General features: G+C 37.9%; 1 long non-coding RNA gene and 1 other non-coding gene across 2 annotated transcripts; one reads left to right on the top strand and one right to left on the bottom strand.

Moving 5' to 3' along the window:
* The first annotated feature begins 5,992 nt into the window (after nucleotides 1-5,992).
* Nucleotides 5,993-6,066, top strand: trnai-aau (transfer RNA isoleucine (anticodon AAU)). The gene has a single exon. It is a non-coding gene; the product is annotated as a tRNA-Ile (tRNA).
* Nucleotides 6,067-7,568: 1,502 nt separating this feature from the next.
* LOC145656551 (uncharacterized) lies at nucleotides 7,569-9,503 on the bottom strand. Its single transcript, XR_014122187.1, has 3 exons — nucleotides 9,269-9,503; nucleotides 8,478-8,508; nucleotides 7,569-8,210 (listed from the first exon to the last, which is right to left on the bottom strand). It is a non-coding gene; the product is annotated as an uncharacterized LOC145656551 (long non-coding RNA).

Raw genomic sequence — 9,503 nt, 5'->3', positions numbered from 1 at the left:
TCCAGCAACATCCTATTATAGGACACAGTGGGCTTAAGTACACCCATTTAGTAGCATGTTGGACCTTCTTTGGCCTCCAGAACTGCGGCAATTCTTTCTGGCATAGTTTCCACTATGTGCTGAAAATACTCTGCAGGAATCTTGGTCCAATCTTCATAGGATATTTTCTCTCAAATTACATGGAGGGACTGACATGTTCTAAACTGCCTGTTATACTCTTACAGCTGCTTTGAAATACAAAAAAACATATTTATCTTCCACTCCACTCAAGAATGGCCACACTTGGAATTTCCCTTGGCACATTTAAAGCATTGTGTGAGCCAGATAGCTTCTGTTTTCAACGTTCCAATGCTCTGAGTAGTAGTGTTCCATGCATATGACATGCTTCAACACATCCATGCATGTTGTAAAGAAACACAGTGTAAGCAGTATTAATGAAAGTGCATCTCTACCTCAAACTCACCAGTGTAACAATTACAGTGTGTGAAATCTAATTTTAAATGGCGATCAGCCTTCTTAACAAATCTCCAATAACAAATAAGCAGAACTCACCTTGTTGAGTGTTTGTGTTTGTTTGTGTGTGTGTGTGTGTGTGTGTGTGTGTTTGTGTGTGTGTGTGTGTGTGTGTGTGTGCAGTTTTAAGCATAGCAAGGCACTTCAGGGTTGCCAGGTGGAGCCTTCCTGAAGACCCTGATACTGAAACAGCATTAAAAGCTGCAATGGCACTGTAGTTGTTTTTATCTGCACTAATACTGCTTTGAACTCTTGCACTCTTACATACAGTAAGTTTCTGTGTACCTTTAGTAAATAAAGGGATTCTATTCTAATATTACAAATCACTATATCCAGTGTTTTGATAAATGGCATCTTCAAATTATCTTTGCTGTTTCTTTGCATTAAACTTTAAACCTGCCTTTTAATGAGTCCACAATATTATACAGGATAGTCTTGACTATAAAGCTATTTTGAATTAAACTTAAATGAAACAAATTTAAAAAATGAGTTGTTGTGTTTGTAGGTTTGATTCAACACAGGATCAGACAGGTTCCTATAAGTGGAAAAATTAAAAAAAAAATTATTTCTGCTGAACCTCAGTCTGCAACCAGCTATTCATCAGAGAGAGACTATTAACAGACCTATAAAGAAACTGATGTCATATGCATATGATGAACAAGTTTTCCTGCTGGATCTGTACTCTCATGTGAAGGACTCTGAGACTCAAACAGGCAGGAGTGTCCTTCCAGCATTACAGCCAGTTTACCAGTCAGCATCTGCAGTCTGGTACATAGACCTCAGAGAGAAAGACCTCCCTCTTCCTAGAAGTGCTGAAACTCCAAACAGTGAAGAAAGCAGTGGAGCTTAATGACTGGTCAGATGAAGAGAGTGAAGTGAGGAGTTTCCTTCAGTGTCTGCCATGTCCCAGCTGAGGTGAGTGTGAAGCTTTTATTAGTACTATAGGAGTTGTGTTTAACTTTGAAACTGATGGTGTCACAGCCATTTGTGGCTGGGAGTCTAAAGGAGCATAATTGGCTGTACTCTTAGGGAGAGAGAGAGTGGCATACGCTCTCTCCCTTGTTAATTACAGAGACACCGTGCAATCAAGGGCGTCTATAAGTTCACGCGTCAGAAGGGGGAGGAAAATACTATTTTCCGAGTACTTAGAATAACATTCGTTACTTTTTGGAGAAAATGTTCTAGAATGTTTTCATGTAGAGAGAGAAATGAGTGGCTAAAATGTCAGAAACATTAAGGGGACAAATGGGGAATACTATAACAGCTCTTTCCATGTGTTAGTGACACCAGATGGTAAAAAAGAGCCCTGACTCTTGCAAACTTCATTTTTTTGTAGAACAAAGAGAAAGATGAATAACTCGCTTTATGGCCTATTTCCACTCATGCATACTAATTCCAGTATGCATCCAAACATTGTCAGAAAAGTAGGAGTGCAGACTTTGAAAATGGTCATGTGAGGTAATCACTGTGGCTTTGTCCCTGGTTGTCTGGTGGTTAGGATTCGGCGCTCTCACCGCCGCGGCCAAGGATCGATTCCTGGTCAGGGAAAAACCTCTTTTTTGCTCATATAAAATGACAGATTCTGCATTAAAACATAAAGTTTGTGGGAGTCAGAGTTGAACCGACAGCCTAAGGATGACAGTTTTAACTTCTACTCTACCAACTGAGCTATTGAAAGTGACGTGCAAGTAATCCCACATGTCCAAACACCAGTATGTTGGCAAGAAACACAGCCAGTTTTGGATGTTTCAATTGTTAAGTTCATTTGACACAAAGAAGAAAGATCGCATCGTATAAGTTGTTCAGCTACAAACAGATATATCTTTTGATGACATTTGGAATCATACTGGACTTTGTGTACATGAATGGAGAAAGGCCATAAATGGTTAGAATAACATTCAGTGCTTTTGGAGAAAAGTTTCGAGAGTTTTGTCATGTAGTGAGAGAAATGAGTGGCTGAAATATCAGGCATTAAAAGTGCAATTTGCACTCATGGAAAGAAAATTGCTTTCATGTGGACCGCATTGAGATATCGAACTGCCTGTGGAACATAACACCTCTTAAGAGGCTAGATTTGTGCTCTCAAGCTGCGATGGTGGTTTTCTCATGGCTTCTAAAAGAAGAGGCTGTGGTCAGGGTGGAGTGAGTCTTTGATAACCAAGATTGTTGTTGTTTTGGCCTTCGAATAGACAACGGCATTACCCAGTGTCAGGTCTTTCTCTGTAAACTGCAGAGAATGATATAGAGGGCAAGAAATGGTCAAGCACAGTTTTATTGGGTCTGTGTCTCTAAAAAACACTAGAGCTCTCTGATACATTTTTGGTTCAAGATTTAATCATCATGCAAATGATTGTGATTAACGCTTTGTCTGTTTAATTCAAATATTATACTATAATCCTAATATTTTAATAGGGTTGGCAACTTTCTAGATCCGATTACTACATGTGTGTGAAGTACAAGTGCTGTAGCTATATGGTATACAATTGTTCACAGTAGCCTAATTATAATATATACAACCAAAAATGCATCTAAAATAAACACCAGAAACCTGGACTAAGGGTAATGTACATAAGTGCATTAAATCTAGGTAGGACTGCCCGATAGATAGGATAACAGCAGAACAATTGTCCCGCCATATAAGCAAAATGAGAGCCTGCTAAGGCCACCAAGAGGGTGCCAAAGACCATGTATTTATTTCTATTTGTTTTTTTATCTATGTTATGTCAGTGGCAGCTCAGATTTCTTCATAGGGCCCCACACAGGCTTGGGCCAGCCCTGGTATCACAGTGTCGTGCACTGGAAAACCATCAAGCCTGTTGATTATGCTACCAGTGTTGTTCATGTAACTGTGCAAATAAACTGCAAACACAATTACTTTTAGAAGTATCATCCAGTTTGTTTTCACAATTCCCAAAATGTAATGAATCACAGCCAAAAACTACATTCTATTAATACAGAACGTTTATGAAAGTTAATTTAATCTAATTAACAATAAATGAACAGTCGAATATTATAGTTCAAACAGTCCAATAGCTGTAGTAATGGCTTAACTCATTTTGCTTATTTAGAGAGAACGATAAATTTGAAAACCCACAGGTTTGTAAATTTGGGTCTCTAAATCATACAAAAGTAGGTTTTCTATTGCTGAACAGTTAGCTAGCTAACAAAGTACCAGCACCTAAACGATCAAAGTTTAAAGCTGAACAATGAAATGGTTCCACAAGGAATGGTTTATAGCCCCGAATTTGACACTTGCTGACACTTGACACTTGCTGACCCCAACTGCTAACTAGCTTATCTCTGTGATAAAGCGATACAATCTTTAGCAATGAGGACATGAATAAAGTATCCTTTACAATTTTCACAATATTGTGAAAATTTAATCTGCTGGCATTGGAGGTTATTAAATATTCACAATATCAATAATAATTCCTTGGTTCACAGAATCAGACATTACATTTTTGCTGTTATGGCAGCTGTTATAAAGATCATATTTATACAGAACCCTGTTCAGTTACTGCTAGTATTGAGGCACCATTGCATAACTAATAGCGGTACAGAGACAGAAACATCATGTGTTCAGATGAATAACTATGAATGTGTTAGATGAATAGTGCAGATTAGAATCATATCAAGTTCAAGTTCAAGTTCGGTTTATTCGTCACATACATAGTCATACACAGTATAACACGCAGTGAAATGGTGGAGGGTGCTCTGTCCAAACTGAGGAAGAGAACCAGGGTTGCATAGAGAAAAAAAAAAAAAAAAAAAAAAAAAAAAAAAAATATATATATATATATATATATATATATATATATATATATATATATATATATATATTATATGTATGTACAAAAATATAATAACAATATATGTATATTATGATTATATACACAATGTACAATGTATATGGTTGGGTATATATGTACACAATATATGTACACAATCTACAGAATGTACAGATCCATTTTGTATAATACCATATCTACAGTCTATACCATATCTATCCATCATGTGTTCAGATGGCCAGCAGTGTGCTGTAAAATATACATTGTCAGATATTAATGTCTGCTCTGGATGTGTGTGGGAGAGTCTGAGAGAGGTTTGCATTTGTGTGTGTTGCCTGACTATGAGTGGGAAAACCATATAAAGGTAAAAACATTACCTCTGCAACAAGGATCTCTTCTATTTGAAGGAAAGGTTTAAGTTAGACACAGTCTCCACAGAGAAAGTTAAATCTGGTTTGTGTTAAGACCAGTTGACATATCAGTGGTTTATCACTGATTATGTCTGCCACTGAGATACCACAAATTAAGGACTCCAGATTCCAAGACATAGAGTTGTGCAGTGTGAGCCATACATCAATTTGAAAACTTCAAAAGTCACGTAATGTGTGCATGGCATAAGCATATCAGCAGCAGGTCCCAAAAACATTTGCTATCAGAAATGATTTCATCATTAAAAAAAACCTACAAATTCTAGACTTGAGAATGTGAGCATTAATCCCACTAACATTCACATACTAAAAGAGCACTCTACCACTTGAGCTAGTTCTCCTAGAGTGGGACTTGTTTGCAGATCGGACAAAAGCTGAAGACACAGTGGAATGGCAATTCTCTAGGAGATCATACCAAATCCTGCATCCACCCTAAATATTTCATCTAGCTGTGAAGTCAAAAAAGCTTATTCCTGAAATGGCAGGAATAGTTCTTGCAGATTCTGATATGCTATGCAAACAGTATAAAATGTGAGCTATGTTAGATCTGGCAGCCATTGGCTCTAACTGTCTCTTTTTAATGAGTTAAGCAATGCTTACAGAATTACTTTCTATGGCTTCAAATACTTCCAAGAATTAAACCTTGCAGAGTTCTGTAGCTAGACACATTGTCTCTGTAGGTTTGACATGTTCATTTGACAAACTAGCTAAAATAGCATCTTTTGGTTTGATTAAATTGCCCCTTAGACCCAGACAAAAAATTGCTCAAAATCTTTCTGCTTTTTCATGCAGCAATGAGCCAGATTTCCAAAGAAAGAGGAGGTATGGTTAAAGCTAGAAACAAATGCCCACTCTGTGCTCAGGCAGAAAATCTGATATTTTAAATATGTCCCTAAAAGGTTTATATTCCTTGGCTCACAGAATCAGACATGACATTTTTGTTGTTATGGCAGATTTCATGGTGTAATAGACAGCACTATGTAACTCGCAGCAATAAAGCTCAGTGGACTTTGCAATTGATGATTTCGTCACTGTGTACAACTGCAATGAATTGCTCTTTAACAAAAGCTTCTGCACATTTGCTTTTGAAGTTTAATTCAAAAGTTGGCTGCAGAATAACCATTTGTCAGAGGGAACAATATGTGTCAACTTTCACCTATGCTCGGTCGAAAAGTGGCCGTAATCTTGTTGACACCAAGTCTACAATTTCATAGAAAGGTTCCCTTCACAGCTGCACCGAGAACTGGGAAATAAACTAAGAAAGGCCAATTAGCTCAGTTGGTCAGAGCGTGGTGCTAATAACGCCAAGGTCATGGGTTCGATCCCCATATGGGCCATGTGAGTTTTGGCTGATGAATGACCCCTTGTCAACAAACCACCTGTTGCAAAAAGGGCACCTGTTTGAACTTGTGTTGCTTATAACATTGCTTGTAAACCACAATCTGCTAAGACATGTTCCAAGTACAGGAAAGTGAGATTATGTTCTTTATTACACAACCTTACCCATGGATTTGTGCTTGTTTACAAATTTTGGACATTGCGGAGAAAAGTATGAAATCAGAGGGACTCTGGCATTAGTGTAAGGCTCTCGATCGCTGTGTGAATTGGTCAAGGAAGCCATTCCAGAGGCATGCAGATGACCTGCATCCTCCCCATCAAATTATAGCAAGTTAGGTGTCTGGCAGTGCCAGGGAGTTCAAATCCTTTAGTCTGAAATGTGTTGGGATATGATTATGCCTGCCACTGAGATACCACAAATTAAGCACTCCAGATTCCAAGACATAGAGTTGTGCAGTGTGAGCCATACATCAATTTGAAAACTTCAAAAGTCACGTAATGTGTGCATGGCATAAGCATATCAGCAGCAGGTCCCAAAAACATTTGCTATCAGAAATGATTTCATCATAAAAAAAAAACTACAAATTCTAGACTTGAGAATGTGAGCATCAATCACACTAACACTCAAATACTAAAAGAGCACTCTACCACTTGAGCTAGTTCTCCTAGAGTGGGACTTGTTTGCAGATCGGACAAAAGCTGAAGACACAGTGGAATGGCAATTCTCTAGGAGATCATACCAAATCCTGCATCCACCCTAAATATTTCATCTAGCTGTGAAGTCAAAAAAGCTTATCCCTGAAATGACAGGAATAGTTCTTGCAGATTCTGATATGCTATGCAAACAGTATAAAATGTGAGCTATGTTAGATCTGGCAGCCATTGGCTCTAACTGTCTCTTTTTAATGAGTTAAGCAATGCTTACAGAATTACTTTCTATGGCTTCAAATACTTCCAAGAATTAAACCTTGCAGAGCTCTGTAGCTAGACACATTGTCTCTGTAGGTTTGACATGTTCATTTGACAAACTAGCTAAAATAGCATCTTTTGGTTTGATTAAATTGCCCCTTAGACCCAGACAAAAAATTGCTCAAAATATTTCTGCTTTTTCATGCAGCAATGAGCCAGATTTCCAAAGAAAGAGGAGGTATGGTTAAAGCTAGAAACAAATGCCCACTCTGTGCTCAGGCAGAAAATCTGATATTTTAAATATGTCCCTAAAAGGTTTATATTCCTTGGCTCACAGAATCAGACATAATAATGCCAATGTCAGGGGTTTGATCTCCATATGGGCCATGTGCTTCTTCCTGGAAGATTTTTTAAACCATTTTCAATAATGGCACCACTTTGAACCAGATACCTTTTTCTCTTCTGACAGCTCCACAGTTGCCTTGTGAAAAGAATACAGTATAGACAGGCACCCACAAACATTACTGTACACATCAGAGGTCAGCGCAGGAATGTCAGTTTGTAAACCCGCCAAATCTGCCCCCACAGGCTCCCTGAGTTCTATTAATCGCTCCAACACCTTGTTTCAACCTCAGTTTCTTTTTTTTAATTTTCCCATATCCTCTTGAGCGAGGTCCAACATCTCCTTTAACAATAAAACAGTAAACGTTACACATGTAGCAATATAAAACAATATGTAAACAATGTGAAAATAATGTTACTAGCTTTGGCAGTTGTGCTGCTTCTAAAATAGCCCACCAGCTTCCTTGACGTTCTACAAATGTCAGATAGCACTGGGGTTATTTCAAGAGCCTTTTTAACAACTTTATTCAGGGTGTGAGCAATGCAGAGCGCATGAGGCAGCTTCAGCTATTTGCCACAGGCAGTCCTATTAGATGTGCCATCAGTAACCAGACATGTGACTTTATTTTATTCCCCATTCTTCCATAAGAGAGGATTTCACACAGGCCAAATTTTCAGCCGTATGCGCCCGCAGGAATTTCACAACACCAAGTAGTGTAGACTTCAGAAATGTGTTGTCATCTATAAAATAGCAGGTCACAGCCAAGAAGGCATCCACATTAAGAGATGTCAACATGTCTTCTGTCAAACTCATTGCAGGAACTTTCTGGACCTCAGCTTTGGCCTTCTCTTTCTCTTGTTGACATTTGGCCTCAACCATGGCCTTTGCAGTCTAAAGGGAAGGAAGAAAATAATTATATATTTTTTTAATACTACTCTCATAATGTATCCATGTCACCACACATACCTTCCTAGTTGGGAGAATATAAGTTGAATCCAATTTTGCTACCAAGTCCCTGAAGCTTTTATCCTCAACTATGCTAAATGGCTGTGTGTCTCTAACTATCATGGGGACCAAAGCCTCATCCAGCTCTTCCTTTCTGGTCACTGCTTTGTAAAGATTAGATTATACTTTGTCACCAAAAAATATAGTACTCACCAATGAAATTCACTTTATAATCCAATCCAAACTGCAAATAACATGTAAGGTGCAGAGAATAATGCAATATAAATATTTATGTATATACAGTATATACACATTTTATATACATGTGCATAATAACGTTAACACCTTGTGACAACTGATAAATAAGCCAAATGACACTGGCAAGGGTGACAGTAGGAAAAACTCATTGGAGTTTAACACTAGATATCTGAAATTGTACACATGGCACAATGATTATTCAGTATTCAAATTGAAGTAGACTCTTGGGACTAGACATCCATTTACACCCAGGCTTATTTGTCCATCATTTAGGTTCCATTTGAGCTCATCTAATACAGAAGAAAATGTAAAAAAACCCAACATAAAACGCCTTTGATTTTTTTGGTGTAACGTGTCTATTGATGCTGGTGATTCAGCTTCACTCATGCTCTACATTTCCTGATTCACCAGGGTCTTGTCTAATAAACTGAACAGTTTTGAGCATATACATGAAATGACTAAGTAGCTACACAATGTTTTCCAGTAAGTGTCCTAGTCTTCCTAGTCAAAAACCTCTCCAAATGCAGACAAAGTCATCAATCACTATACATCAAGTTTTCATGTTTCTTTTTGATAAAACATCACAGTAAGTTACTTTAGTAAGTTCCACAACAATATTAGCTTCATAGCATCATTGTTAGCATCATTAGGGGAAAATACTGTAGCTAATACTGTAAATGCTGTGGAAAATATTGTAAATGCTGTAATATTGTAAAGAAGTAGTATACTTTCTCATTTATACTTACAATTTGTAATAGGATTACGAATTTTTCCAGCAGTGAATGGAAACATCCAGTGATTTGCTATGCAAACCTCGAAGCTAGTCCATGCTAGCAGCCATGCTAGTCCATGCTAGCAGCACCCAAACAACTCCACATAAACTTCAGTTAAACTAAGCCTCTTCCTTTCCATGATGTCCAAAAGTATTGGCGATCAAATCATTCTTACAGTTGTACGTCAAACCCATGCGCTAGGCTATCT

Source organism: Electrophorus electricus, unplaced genomic scaffold, assembly GCF_041902795.1.
Source record: "Electrophorus electricus isolate QZ-2024a unplaced genomic scaffold, ASM4190279v1 Scaffold78, whole genome shotgun sequence".
NCBI classification, from domain to species: Eukaryota; Metazoa; Chordata; class Actinopteri; order Gymnotiformes; family Gymnotidae; genus Electrophorus; species Electrophorus electricus.
This window is presented reverse-complemented; position numbering and strand designations above follow the sequence as displayed.